Source organism: Bombina bombina, chromosome 6 (genome assembly GCF_027579735.1).
Source record: "Bombina bombina isolate aBomBom1 chromosome 6, aBomBom1.pri, whole genome shotgun sequence".
Classification (NCBI taxonomy): domain Eukaryota; kingdom Metazoa; phylum Chordata; class Amphibia; order Anura; family Bombinatoridae; genus Bombina; species Bombina bombina.
The window spans coordinates 1,076,654,261-1,076,670,512 of record NC_069504.1 but is presented as its reverse complement, the minus strand read 5'-3'; positions in this window follow the sequence as shown (position 1 = coordinate 1,076,670,512).

Sequence of the window (16,252 nt, the reverse complement as noted above, 5' to 3'; positions counted from 1 at the left end):
ACTGGTGTCATAATAGAGCTGGCTATGATTTAATTGACCAAAAAGACTTATTGTCTTTGTCTCAAAATACACTCCTATTTATGTCTTTGTATTTCTTATTGATAATTGATTATTGTTCTCTATATGTAATATTGTGTTTACTTTGTTTATTCAATGGTTTGATTATTTAGTTTTGTTGATTAATTAAAGGCTGCAAGGTCAATATTCAAGTTAAGGCCTAGTGGATGTAAGGTTTGTAACCTATATATCCAAAAGGTCTCTCTTTGTCTTAATCTGAAAAAACGGTTGTAAAAATCAGATTTGGGGATATGTTCTATTGGAGTTATTTTTAAACAGCATGGATTTCCGTCATGTTTTGCATTACAGTGTCTGGATACACTATGTAATTTATAATTCTTTTTAACATTACGAAAGTGTTCGGACCATCTTACACTTAGGCGTCTGCAGGTGCGACCTATATATTGATGTCCACAAATACAAGTCAACATGTATATTATGTAGTTAGATGCACATGTCATTCGACTATTCATTCTATATGTTTTAGAGGTGACATTTGATTGAAATGTGTTTACATTATTAGTAATATGATCGCACATCTTACATTTCTTATTGTTGCATTTAAAACTCCCTTTTCTTAATCGTTCACTAATGATATTTTTATTTCCAAATTGATTCGGTCTTTCTCCATTATTTTTATTTTGCATAATTTTGATCTTGTTTTTAACAATTTTGCTGGGTGCTAAAATCCTTTTTAGGTTTGGTGCCTTTTTAAAGACTACTGTTGGTTTTGTGTCAAGTAACTGACCCAATATAGGATCCTTCTTAAGAATTTTCCAATGTTTATCTATACTCCTTTTTATCATATCATGATTGCAATTGTATTCTGTAATAAACATGACTTGATTTTCTCGGCTCTCTTGGGATCTATTAGAATTTTTTGAGAAATATAAATTTCTGTCATCATTTTTAGCTCTTTCATATCCACTATTAATGATATATTCTGGATACCTTTTTTCTCTAAATCTTTTTTTGAGAATTTGGCTCTGGGACTCATAATCTGTTATGTTACTACAATTTCTACGGATTCGTTTGAACTGCCCGTAGGGTACATTTATCTTCCATGGGCGATGGTGATTGCTCCTATAGTCTAAGTAACTATTACAGTCAACTTGCTTAAAGTGTGTGCTGGTAATAATTTTGTTGTTATCGAAACGTATTGATAGGTCCAAGAAAACCACACCACTATCATCTATTGTACTAGTGAATTTTAAGCCTCTATTGTTATTATTTAAATGCTTGACGAAATTTTCTGCTGATAATTTGTCGCCTTTCCAGACGATAATCAAATCATCTATAAAACGGCCATAGTATACCAGGTTCGCCCCAAAGTTTGGGTCATATATGTACTGTTGTTCGAAAGATCCCATGTATAAATTGGCATAACTAGGGGCGAACCTGGTACCCATGGCCGTTCCTCTAACCTGAAGATAGTATTCATCTTGAAAAATAAAATAATTATGGTGTAAAATAAACGAAATTAATGATAAAATGAATTCTTTTTGGGTATCTGGTAGATATATGTCTGTCTCTAGAAATTCAGAAATAGCTTGAATACCCATAGCATGTGGGATATTAGAGTATAGAGCTTGTACATCACATGTGATCCAAATTAGGTCACAAGTGATGTTAATTTTTTCAAGTTTACTGATCAAGTCCGATGAGTCTCGTATATAGGAGGTTAGACCTATTACGTACTTCTGTAAAAAGAAGTCAACGTAAGATGATGCATTGTCTGTTAAACTCCCTATTCCCGAGATTATCGGGCGACCGGGTGGACATTTGGAATCTTTATGCAACTTGGGGAGATGGTAATAGAAGGCTTTATTGGGTTCAGTTGGAATTAAATAATTTTTTTCTTTTTTATTTACTATACCTTCTTTATAGGCACACTCTACTATATCCCCCAATGTTGCCAAATATTTAATAGTTGGGTCAAATGACAGTTTAATATAATAATTCTTGTCATCCAGGATTCTATTTGCCTCTGTTAAATAGTCTGTCAGATCTTGAATGACAGTTCCCCCGCCTTTATCGGCTTGTCTTATGACGATAGACTTTTTTATTTAAACTCTTTGGAATCAGATCTAAGTCATCAGTAACCAACTGTCTGAAGATTTCTATGTGGGCATTATTTTGAAGTTTAGGAATGAAGTTTGATTTGTTTCTAAAGTTTGTGTGGATGAAACCTTCACACAAATGGTCCATTAAAGATTCAGGCTCAAATGTAGGAACAATTTGATTTTTGAGCCTGGCGTCCATACTATCCAACAATACAGGCAACATGGTTTCCTCTTTTAATTTTTTCTCTGCAAAAAATTTTTGCATCGAAAGCTTTTGTGTGAATCTATTTAGATCAACAAATAGGGAAAACATGTTGTGTGTATTAGAAGGACTAAATGACAATCCTTTTCCTATCACCCTGATTTCGTCGTCTGACAATGGACGGGATGATAGATTAAAGATGCCCCTGCCTAGTTCCTGTAGTCTTGCCAGGTTAGAGGAACGGCCATGGGTACCAGGTTCGCCCCTAGTTATGCCAATTTATACATGGGATCTTTCGAACAACAGTACATATATGACCCAAACTTTGGGGCGAACCTGGTATACTATGGCCGTTTTATAGATGATTTGATTATCGTCTGGAAAGGCGACAAATTATCAGCAGAAAATTTCGTCAAGCATTTAAATAATAACAATAGAGGCTTAAAATTCACTAGTACAATAGATGATAGTGGTGTGGTTTTCTTGGACCTATCAATACGTTTCGATAACAACAAAATTATTACCAGTACACACTTTAAGCAAGTTGACTGTAATAGTTACTTAGACTATAGGATCAATCACCATCGCCCATGGAAGATAAATGTACCCTACGGGCAGTTCAAACGAATCCGTAGAAATTGTAGTAACATAACAGATTATGAGTCCCAGAGCCAAATTCTCAAAAAAAGATTTAGAGAAAAAAGGTATCCAGAATATATCATTAATAGTGGATATGAAAGAGCTAAAAATGATGACAGAAATTTATATTTCTCAAAAAATTCTAATAGATCCCAAGAGAGCCGAGAAAATCAAGTCATGTTTATTACAGAATACAATTGCAATCATGATATGATAAAAAGGAGTATAGATAAACATTGGAAAATTCTTAAGAAGGATCCTATATTGGGTCAGTTACTTGACACAAAACCAACAGTAGTCTTTAAAAAGGCACCAAACCTAAAAAGGATTTTAGCACCCAGCAAAATTGTTAAAAACAAGATCAAAATTATGCAAAATAAAAATAATGGAGAAAGACCGAATCAATTTGGAAATAAAAATATCATTAGTGAACGATTAAGAAAAGGGAGTTTTAAATGCAACAATAAGAAATGTAAGATGTGCGATCATATTACTAATAATGTAAAGACATTTCAATCAAATGTCACCTCTAAAACATATAGAATGAATAGTCGAATGACATGTGCATCTAACTACATAATATACATGTTGACTTGTATTTGTGGACATCAATATATAGGTCGCACCTGCAGACGCCTAAGTGTAAGATGGTCCGAACACTTTCGTAATGTTAAAAAGAATTATAAATTACATAGTGTATCCAGACACTGTAATGCAAAACATGACGGAAATCCATGCTGTTTAAAAATAACTCCAATAGAACATATCCCCAAATCTGATTTTTACAACCGTTTTTTCAGATTAAGACAAAGAGAGACCTTTTGGATATATAGGTTACAAACCTTACATCCACTATGCCTTAACTTGAATATTGACCTTGCAGCCTTTAATTAATCAACAAAACTAAATAATCAAACCATTGAATAAACAAAGTAAATACAATATTACATATAGAGAACAATAATCAATTATCAATAAGAAATACAAAGACATAAATAGGAGTGTATTTTGAGACAAAGACAATAAGTCTTTTTGGTCAATTAAATCATAGCCAGCTCTATTATGACACCAGTCAAGAACAATTACCCTATATAAATTAATGGTAAAATACATAAGTATTAATATGCAAATAATGAACAAAGATGTCATTTTGGTCAAATGGTTTAGAATACATAATAATTGATTTTATTGATACATAATTTTATGACACTTAATAACTATATCATAAAACCATAAGAAACAAATTCATAAACATCATTTGTTATTATGAAATGCTGTATAGCGTAATGTCAGAATGTGTGAATTTAACATACGATATTGACATAATGATTGAGACTAAGGTGAAATTTGGGCACATTTCTATTGAGATTACATTGGAATATACTGTAGATGTACTATATATAGAGCCCATTTAATAGTTCATTTTAGAGGAAATAGAATAATAATAATTAACGAAATATTCAAAGAGAATTTGTCACGCAAGATAGTATAATGAACTGAATATAAGATATCAAAAAACAAAAAAGGAAATTACAAATTATAATAACATAAGATCAAAATAAAATCCAAATATGTAGAGGACGTATATTAGCATTGCTATGATATAACGCAAAGTTAAGAATAATAGTATGATTTCCAATGTGGCCTGAAATAGACGTGCTCACTGAGAATAACATATCCGCCCTCCTTAAAGGTGTGTGAGGTTTTAGATGTTGTGATTGTTAGAAGAGGTACATAAGCAGCGGGAATACCATACTGTGTATTAAAGCCTGATGAAACGACCCTGCATGGTCGAGAAACGCGTTGCTGATTTTAAACATTTTAAATAAATTGTTTTTAGTGTACCTCGTTTGGAGTGGGTTTTACTTTCACTCTAGCACTGTTACCAATCAATATCTTGAAACCGCAGTGTATGGGACACCTGGTTTGTCTACACTGTGATCCTATTGTTTGAATCGGACGTCTGCAAGGAAGGTGTGTGAGCCCAAAGAATCGGTGATTGGCTACAACATTCACGTGACTGCGGGAGTTTGGTGCACGCCATTGGTTGGTCTTCCGGGCGACGGTCGAGGTCCCAGTCTGTCTCACTAGGCACAATTTGGTGCCGCTGCGTTTGTAAGTATTCCATCTATATGTTACTTGAGCGTGTTTGCAGATTGTAACAATATTACCCTATGTCTGGCGCCTTCTTACCCTCAATCTAGATTCGCTCATCATACCCCAAACAATTGGAAGAGCTGCTGTATTTTGGACTCAATTCGACTTTTTATCCGACATTACCTTCCGTGAGCGCACCTCTACAGGGAGTCCTAAAAAAAAACCTGAAACCTTTGTAACCACCTGATAGTTGTTATCGTCTGAGGTTGCTGCCAGACCATGAACAATGGACTAAATTGTAAAGTATTTGAATTATATTAATGCTGTATTGCTCACTATACTGCTATTGAATATTGGTATTTTTTAGCGTTGCTAATTGGGATTTTACATGCCACCGAATACTTAAGCATAGTTCTCCGTAATATCATTGTCAGCTGCCTTGCTAGTAGCACGATAAGATTTTTTTGAATGTTTATGTGCTATATTTGAAATACGGCATCAGTATTATTTTTCAATCGCATCAAGCCTGTCAGCAAATATAGATAGTATTCCATTGGTTATTTTATATAGATAGTGATAAAATCACAATAACACCGACACATTAAAAGGTATAAATAATAGCATTAGGCTTATAGATGAACACACCCTAATCACAAAATAAACTATCATATATAGCAAAAATCTCATTATGTTAGTAGCAATAGTAATTAGCCACTGAACATTCAGTCACAATATTTTTGGAATTAGTATAGTCCACAACTTGTAGTAACCATTTTTTAGAGATTAAAAGTTTGTGAGAAATTTATAAAAACACATGAATCATATTTTAGGTTTTAGTCACTTACATTGTTTTTTTATAAAATATTTAGTATCACTAAATGGGTAGAAAGAATAACTTTCACTTGATATATTGGAATAATACATCTGAGCACTGTTTTATAAAATATTAATTAACCACATAACAAATAATCACTGAAATAATATATATATTCCTTATCCACTGACACATAACAGTAGTGTGACATTAGTACATTGACCAAAATACAATTAGATAGGTATATAAGTTTAAAATAAAATAAAATAACTTTTTAGATCCACCACTTTTGTAGAAATTTCTAAATATGCTTTCTATTAACGAAAGACATAATAAGAGACTATTATTAGTTTCACATGTAGGATCCACAAATGTGGCCCCTAGTGAAGACGCATCTATTGATCATCTGCCAATTCATACTTTATTCGCAAAATTAGAAGACCTTATAAATGATGAATGTAGACACTGGTTAGATGCAGAGATGCTCCAAAAATATGTGGATGCCAACCAAGTCCCTAGGGGGTTAAGAATTCTTAAGAATTGCTCATTTAAGGATGACCAATCATTAAACACAAAGTGGGAGGACACATTAACCATTTGTTCAATATCTCTTATGAAAATTCTGATTTCCTATCGGAAATCTCTATTTGAAAAAATATCTAAGGAAATAGAAGTAGTCCAACAAAGCCTAGACAAATATAAATCTACTAAACAATACGAAGAGTTTAATTATATGGTTTTGCAAAAAACAGACAATTATCAGAAAGAACTTATGGAAAATAAAAATCGAAAATTAGCCAGGGACAATGAGGATTACCTCAAAGGTGAAATCTACACTTATAACAGAAAGAAAATACAGACAGAAACATCTAATTCTAACGAGCATTCAGAGGAAGAAAATCTGATGACACCAGTCACACCTACCAACAATCAATATTATGATGGTAGATGGACAGTGGTTAGTCACCATAAAAACAAAAATAAAAATAACAATAATAATAATAACAAGAAAAATTCGGGTAATTATAATAACGGAAATTATAATAGACAAGTATCGAATTATCATGACAGAGACTATAGACAGAATACATATAATCAACCAAAACCTAGGAAGGAACAACATCAGGCACCTTATCAGAATTGGTCCCACAATGGCCCATCTAATACAAACAATTATGGTTATGTGAGAGATGAAAGAAATTTTCATCATCACAACAGGGATAGGAATCCACGTGATCAATACAATCATTATAGACCATCGCCTAATAACCATTGGTCAAATGATCAAGTGATGTATAGTAATCAAACACCCCATATGAGAACACCAGTAGAAAATATGACTCGAGAACATACCCAAAATGTAAGAAATTCTAGTCCCCAAGAATATACTGAAATTAGCACCTCAAATAGGTATCATACACTGAGTGATCCAAATCCTCAAAACTGTGCTGAAAGGCCATTCCAATATAATGAGGCAAATAATCCCCAACCATCCACTTCAGGAAATCATTTTTTAGAACAGCGCCCAAGACAACCAATTTGGAAACAAAAAAAGATTGCCAGTTACCTAGAACCTGTAGTCAGCCTAACCTCACCATACAAAGGCAAAAGACCTCACACAGACGAGGATGTAGAGGAAGAAGTACAGCCTACAAAAAGGCAAGACTACAGGAACTAGGCAGGGGCATCTTTAATCTATCATCCCGTCCATTGTCAGACGACGAAATCAGGGTGATAGGAAAAGGATTGTCATTTAGTCCTTCTAATACACACAACATGTTTTCCCTATTTGTTGATCTAAATAGATTCACACAAAAGCTTTCGATGCAAAAATTTTTTGCAGAGAAAAAATTAAAAGAGGAAACCATGTTGCCTGTATTGTTGGATAGTATGGACGCCAGGCTCAAAAATCAAATTGTTCCTACATTTGAGCCTGAATCTTTAATGGACCATTTGTGTGAAGGTTTCATCCACACAAACTTTAGAAACAAATCAAACTTCATTCCTAAACTTCAAAATAATGCCCACATAGAAATCTTCAGACAGTTGGTTACTGATGACTTAGATCTGATTCCAAAGAGTTTAAATAAAAAGAACAACCTTTATTGGAATGAGAAACAGGCCCTTCAGTCTTTAAAAAATGATAAGTCTATCGTCATAAGACAAGCCGATAAAGGCGGGGGAACTGTCATTCAAGATCTGACAGACTATTTAACAGAGGCAAATAGAATCCTGGATGACAAGAATTATTATATTAAACTGTCATTTGACCCAACTATTAAATATTTGGCAACATTGGGGGATATAGTAGAGTGTGCCTATAAAGAAGGTATAGTAAATAAAAAAGAAAAAAATTATTTAATTCCAACTGAACCCAATAAAGCCTTCTATTACCATCTCCCCAAGTTGCATAAAGATTCCAAATGTCCACCCGGTCGCCCGATAATCTCGGGAATAGGGAGTTTAACAGACAATGCATCATCTTACGTTGACTTCTTTTTACAGAAGTACGTAATAGGTCTAACCTCCTATATACGAGACTCATCGGACTTGATCAGTAAACTTGAAAAAATTAACATCACTTGTGACCTAATTTGGATCACATGTGATGTACAAGCTCTATACTCTAATATCCCACATGCTATGGGTATTCAAGCTATTTCTGAATTTCTAGAGACAGACATATATCTACCAGATACCCAAAAAGAATTCATTTTATCATTAATTTCGTTTATTTTACACCATAATTATTTTATTTTTCAAGATGAATACTATCTTCAGGTTAGAGGAACGGCCATGGGTACCAGGTTCGCCCCTAGTTATGCCAATTTATACATGGGATCTTTCGAACAACAGTACATATATGACCCAAACTTTGGGGCGAACCTGGTATACTATGGCCGTTTTATAGATGATTTGATTATCGTCTGGAAAGGCGACAAATTATCAGCAGAAAATTTCGTCAAGCATTTAAATAATAACAATAGAGGCTTAAAATTCACTAGTACAATAGATGATAGTGGTGTGGTTTTCTTGGACCTATCAATACGTTTCGATAACAACAAAATTATTACCAGTACACACTTTAAGCAAGTTGACTGTAATAGTTACTTAGACTATAGGAGCAATCACCATCGCCCATGGAAGATAAATGTACCCTACGGGCAGTTCAAACGAATCCGTAGAAATTGTAGTAACATAACAGATTATGAGTCCCAGAGCCAAATTCTCAAAAAAAGATTTAGAGAAAAAAGGTATCCAGAATATATCATTAATAGTGGATATGAAAGAGCTAAAAATGATGACAGAAATTTATATTTCTCAAAAAATTCTAATAGATCCCAAGAGAGCCGAGAAAATCAAGTCATGTTTATTACAGAATACAATTGCAATCATGATATGATAAAAAGGAGTATAGATAAACATTGGAAAATTCTTAAGAAGGATCCTATATTGGGTCAGTTACTTGACACAAAACCAACAGTAGTCTTTAAAAAGGCACCAAACCTAAAAAGGATTTTAGCACCCAGCAAAATTGTTAAAAACAAGATCAAAATTATGCAAAATAAAAATAATGGAGAAAGACCGAATCAATTTGGAAATAAAAATATCATTAGTGAACGATTAAGAAAAGGGAGTTTTAAATGCAACAATAAGAAATGTAAGATGTGCGATCATATTACTAATAATGTAAACACATTTCAATCAAATGTCACCTCTAAAACATATAGAATGAATAGTCGAATGACATGTGCATCTAACTACATAATATACATGTTGACTTGTATTTGTGGACATCAATATATAGGTCGCACCTGCAGACGCCTAAGTGTAAGATGGTCCGAACACTTTCGTAATGTTAAAAAGAATTATAAATTACATAGTGTATCCAGACACTGTAATGCAAAACATGACGGAAATCCATGCTGCTTAAAAATAACTCCAATAGAACATATCCCCAAATCTGATTTTTACAACCGTTTTTTCAGATTAAGACAAAGAGAGACCTTTTGGATATATAGGTTACAAACCTTACATCCACTAGGCCTTAACTTGAATATTGACCTTGCAGCCTTTAATTAATCAACAAAACTAAATAATCAAACCATTGAATAAACAAAGTAAACACAATATTACATATAGAGAACAATAATCAATTATCAATAAGAAATACAAAGACATAAATAGGAGTGTATTTTGAGACAAAGACAATAAGTCTTTTTGGTCAATTAAATCATAGCCAGCTCTATTATGACACCAGTCAAGAACAATTACCCTATATAAATTAATGGTAAAATACATAAGTATTAATATGCAAATAATGAACAAAGATGTCATTTTGGTCAAATGGTTTAGAATACATAATAATTGATTTTATTGATACATAATTTTATGACACTTAATAACTATATCATAAAACCATAAGAAACAAATTCATAAACATCATTTGTTATTATGAAATGCTGTATAGCGTAATGTCAGAATGTGTGAATTTAACATACGATATTGACATAATGATTGAGACTAAGGTGAAATTTGGGCACATTTCTATTGAGATTACATTGGAATATACTGTAGATGTACTATATATAGAGCCCATTTAATAGTATATAGTTCATTTTAGAGGAAATAGAATAATAATAATTAACGAAATATTCAAAGAGAATTTGTCACGCAAGATAGTATAATGAACTGAATATAAGATATCAAAAAACAAAAAAGGAAATTACAAATTATAATAACATAAGATCAAAATAAAATCCAAATATGTAGAGGACGTATATTAGCATTGCTATGATATAACGCAAAGTTAAGAATAATAGTATGATTTCCAATGTGGCCTGAAATAGACGTGCTCACTGAGAATAACATATCCGCCCTCCTTAAAGGTGTGTGAGGTTTTAGATGTTGTGATTGGTTAGAAGAGGTACATAAGCAGCGGGAATACCATACTGTGTATTAAAGCCTGATGAAACGACCCTGCATGGTCGAGAAACGCGTTGCTGATTTTAAACATTTTAAATAAATTGTTTTTAGTGTACCTCGTTTGGAGTGGGTTTTACTTTCACTCTAGCACTGTTACCAATCAATATCTTGAAACCGCAGTGTATGGGACACCTGGTTTGTCTACACTGTGATCCTATTGTTTGAATCGGACGTCTGCAAGGAAGGTGTGTGAGCCCAAAGAATCGGTGATTGGCTACAACATTCACGTGACTGCGGGAGTTTGGTGCACGCCATTGGTTGGTCTTCCGGGCGACGGTCGAGGTCCCGGTCTGTCTCACTAGGCACAATTTGGTGCCGCTGCGTTTGTAAGTATTCCATCTATATGTTACTTGAGCGTGTTTGCAGATTGTAACAATATTACCCTATGTCTGGCGCCTTCTTACCCTCAATCTAGATTCGCTCATCATACCCCAAACAATTGGAAGAGCTGCTGTATTTTGGACTCAATTGGACTTTTTATCCGACATTACCTTCCGTGAGCGCACCTCTACAGGGAGTCCTAAAAAAAAATTAAAATTAAAAAACTGTACATACATTTTATTTTACCCTTTTTGGGGACTGACCATTACATAATTCAACAAAATAAACATCATTTTCACTTTTGATTATGGAAACTGCTTGGGGGAATACCATCCCTAACCAAGTACCTTACCACGGCACTATAATTTTGGCTTAAAATAAGGAAGCCATCAGCATTAGGAGATAGATATCTTTTTATCCATAATACATTTCTCTGCTTCTTTAGCTGAATAAAAGTTGCTACAGATTGGGGAAATATCTTTCCTTTTCAGGGAGGTTTCGTAGGAAAAGTCTTGAAATAATAGAATTTTGGTATTGTCTATAAAAATAGGTTGTTTTTTACGAAAAATTCAAACACTTTGCAATAATTGGCCTATAGGTGGCTTTCCCTTTATCATTTGAAAGGAGTTTCCCCAATCTGTGAGCTCTTTCAATTATAATAGGGGGATTAGGAATGGGGATTTTTAATAGCTGTGGTAGAGTGATAGAAACAAATTTAACAAGATCCTTGTTCTGTTTGGTTTCAAGGACCCCTATTATTCTAATATTGTATCTTCTGGAACAGTTCTCAAGATCTTCAATTTTATTCTGTAACTTAATTATAGAGATATTATTACTTTCTAGTTTGGTCTCATATAACTCAGTTACATCTTCTATAGCCGAAATTCTTTGTTCGGTTTCCTGAATCCTCTTAGAAAATTGTCTGACATCGCTGGTTAGGGATAAAATGTCAAGCTTAATTTCTGATTTAAGCATTTCAAATTTAGGGGTTAAAGCTTCTAAAATATTGTTAACCAAAGCTTGGGTGTCTGTGGTTTCAGTCAGACATAAGGGGTTACCTGTCTCAAGATGGATATCCACCAGGGTTTCCACTGAGTTTTTGTTTTTTCCTTCTCTATGTTTTGAAGCCATAGCTGGAGTTGGGGGCTTAGTGTAGGGGGGTGATTTGAGGAATACAGAGAGTGAAATCTAGTGTTGAAAATATACTATATAGTTCAACAAAAAAAATATGTGCTACAAAAAAATGGGGGGGGGGGGCAAGTGGAGGAGGGGGAAGAGGAAGTGTGGTGATTAAAGTGAGGTTCAATTAAGACCAGCTATGTCAACTTCAAAAATCAAAATATCAAATTATCAGCTGCTTCAGCATCATCCCCTTTACAAGTCTTGCTATGGTTATATAATAATCAACACCCCCCCCCCCCCGAAAAAAATGGTATTAAGGAGTTTAAGTATAACCTCTAAATCAGAGTGCTTACCTACTGCTCAACACCTCTAAGCCAAGGCGGAACTACAGGGGGTGCAGAGGTCGCAACTGTGACTGGGCACCTGTATTTGGGGGCCCAACTTAAAAAAAAAAGGAAATTTCCAATAAAAAACATTGACCTGCCATTGCCTGCACTGATATCATGTGAGAGTAGCATGATGCTTCACTAGTGTCTCTGACTACAGGGGTTAGTGTTTCTGTTTTACCCATTGGTGTTTATGTGTGTGTGTGTGTGTATGTATGTATGTGACTGCATGCGTATGTATGTGTGTATGTTTGTAGAACCAGAAAATTACAGACAGTGTTACTACAGCATGGGGGGGGGTGGTAAACAGTGTCACTATACAGTACCACTATATACAGTATGGGGGGGCTGGACCATGTCACTGACTACTGTGGTCACTTTATAAAGTACTGGGGCGGGTAGGGTCAGGCCAGCCATCTCACCAGCAGATTACAGACTGTGTCACTAACTCACTATATACAGTACTGGTGGGTTAAACAGTGTCACTATATACAGTAATAGGGGGTCAGACCATCTCACAGGCTGTGGGCACAGGGTACCTCCTTTTGCAGAATTAAACTGATTCACATTTTTTTGTTCTGTGTTAAATGTAAAAAAAAAAAAAAAAGATATGTATCAAATTCACCTTTTTTTTTGGGGGGGGGGGGGCTTCTTAGATTGTTGCACCTGGGCCCTGTGGTTTCTTGTTAAGCCTCTGCCTCTAAGGTTCACTTATCAACCAGTCTAGATAAAATATACCAGTAATCTTCACAGTGCCAAGCCTAGACAACTTATAGCCTGTAGGCCAAGTTATTTAATATGTCTAAGAAGGGGGCCTCAGCTCAATTATACATTTAAAGAACCACAGAACAAGTTGGAATAGGAACGAAATATAGTATTATATACAATGCTTACTTTACCTATCTATCTATACTGCAAAACCTTGCAGTCAGCCCTTCCCTCTCCACTTCTAAATTGGCTAGTTCAGTTGACTATCCCAGACAGCTCAGTAATGTCATTTATTTTGCTTATTTTAAATATCATTCCAAATTGTTTGCCATCGATTTCTAAGCAATTCTTCCATATAGGCTACTCTCACTCAACTAGTCCTTCTAGGATCTCAACCTGTTTTATAGCACTTCAATGTGTTTGGATTCTCCAAGAGTAAAAAAATTGGATATCACATAGTTTTTTTTAACAGAGAGGCATATATTGTTTTAAATATTCTGAAAACAAGATGGCTTCTCTTTAACTAGTCAATACAACCTTTTAACTAGAGAGTGTATCGTATCTTAGAATAATTAATTTTGATCGTCCTGCATAAAATTTAATTATAGATGACATTTAACTTTAATAACCTTTATAACTAGTTTATGCCAGGATAAACTCTCTTCTTTTAATGGGTTTGGACTTCTAGATCCAGTTGCACTAATACCTGTATATACCTTCTAGAGATCAGGTTTTAAGTAATATGACAGTTTTCCGATATCAGCAAAATATCCTGTATTTCTCCAGACTAGTAAAATACCCTTATGTACCTTTTATGAAAAGTGGCATTAAACTATTTTGGGCTGGTATTAGTAGTCCAAAATTTATAACCAGCAGTTTTCATTTTACTGGTTGTTATCACTTGTTGTCTCAATGACATATACTTTGTCTTAGATATGCTTAAATTTTAACCAATTAGTGTGGAGTGTAATTACACCTGGTTTAATCCAGTCTCTGCAATCTCTAGAAATAAATTATAAAAAATACTCTCCTTCTTACTGGGTTAATTACCAGACCCAACTTTTTCACGGCATATATATGCTAACACCCATAGACCAGCAAACAACACTAAGTCTTGGGTATTGTGGCAGGTTATCCTTATTAAGGTCAGATAAAAGATAAAGTGTGTCCTAAATCCTATAAGCAGCCTTTCAATGTTCCAGAATAGAGGGCAGAAAAATGACAGGTACTTTATAAGCACTGAATATATAGTAGACATTCTCAAAACAGTAAATAACAATAAGTCTTAGGTAATGTAGTACATTTTCCTTTTTAGAGTCAGGTCAAAAGTATCATGTGGCCTAAAGCCTATAGACAACCTTTCTTTGATCAAAGGTAAGAAAACAGAGGACTGTGCACAATTTATACACCCTGGATGTGTTACAGTTATTAGAAGGTTCTTCTTGCTTTATAGTTTGTTTGTTTGTTTTTTTGCTATTAACCAGGGCCTTGGCTTGTGACTTAAAAAAAAAGTTCAAAGATATTCCAGGTTAGCAAGTCTCAGGGTTTAGGCAAGTAAAGATAAGCCGAGTTATGCTGATATGACTAGATCAATATTTCAGAGAACTGGGCTAATAACAAGCAAAAAGTTGAAAACAGGACAGTTGGGCAAGTTAATCACAGTTTTGATGGCCAGATACGATTTAGGCAGACAGTAGTTGTATAGCTTTATGTTACGGGGAGCAGTTAGCTCCCAAAATGACAAGTGTGATTATCTGCTTCCTGATATGGACCAGATCTAATAAGGTCTCCATGAGCCCTGCTGTATATTGCCCCCAGCACCTGGCAGTGAAGAATGATGATCACCAAAATCACAAGTTCCGGAGCTTCAGCATCCCACCGCTATACCTCCGCTGCAACTCGGTTAGAGGGACCTGTGCCTTCAGCTCATTGCTTGTGCAGAGAATAACGACACCCGTGATAATGGTGTATGGATATTTCTCCCTTTTAGGTACCTTGGCTCTTGAGTCACCTTTTAGATCGCGGTGGAAGGGGGGGGGACCTGGCATCAGCCTTAGGTGTCACTTGGGAGGCAGCCTTCTAAGATGGTGTCGATCAGCCATTCCGCGACTTTAAGCACAGCTGGTATATCGTTTTGTCGGGTATCCGTGTAATAGGTCTTTGCTCTAGGCCCTACAGACCTGGTAATCTCAGGCTTTCTGGCGCGAGAAAGCCAGATTCTCCACCTATGGAACAGGGCCGGGTTGGGCATCAGTCGAGCACAGAGTGTCTTGCAGCCTCGCTCCTCCCACCTGATATCTAGAGCATGCGATTTTTCAATTGATTTGCATTTTATTGAGTGAAATAAATACTTGATCCCCTATCAATCAGCAAGATTTCTGGCTCCCAGGTGTCTTTTATACAGGTAATGAGCTGAGATTAGGAGCAATCTCTTAAAGGGAGTGCTCCTAATCTCAGCTTATTACCTATATAAAAGACACCTATCCACAAAAGCAATCAATCAATCAGATTCGAAACTCTCCACCATGGCCAAGACCAAAGAGCTGTAGACCTACACAAGGTGGGAATGGGCTACAAGACCATCGCCAAGCAGCTTGATGAAAAGGTGACAACAGTCGTGTGATTATTCGCAAATAGAAGAAACAAAAAATAACTATCAATATCCCTCGGTCTGGGGCTCCATGCAAGATCTCACCTTGTGGAGTTTCAATAATCATGAGACCGGTGAGGAATCAGCCCATAACTATATGGGAGGATCTTGTCAATGATCTCAAGGCAGCTGGGACCATAGTCACCAAGAAAACAATTGGCACACTGCGCCATGAAGGATTAAAATTTGCAGTGCCCACAAGGTCCC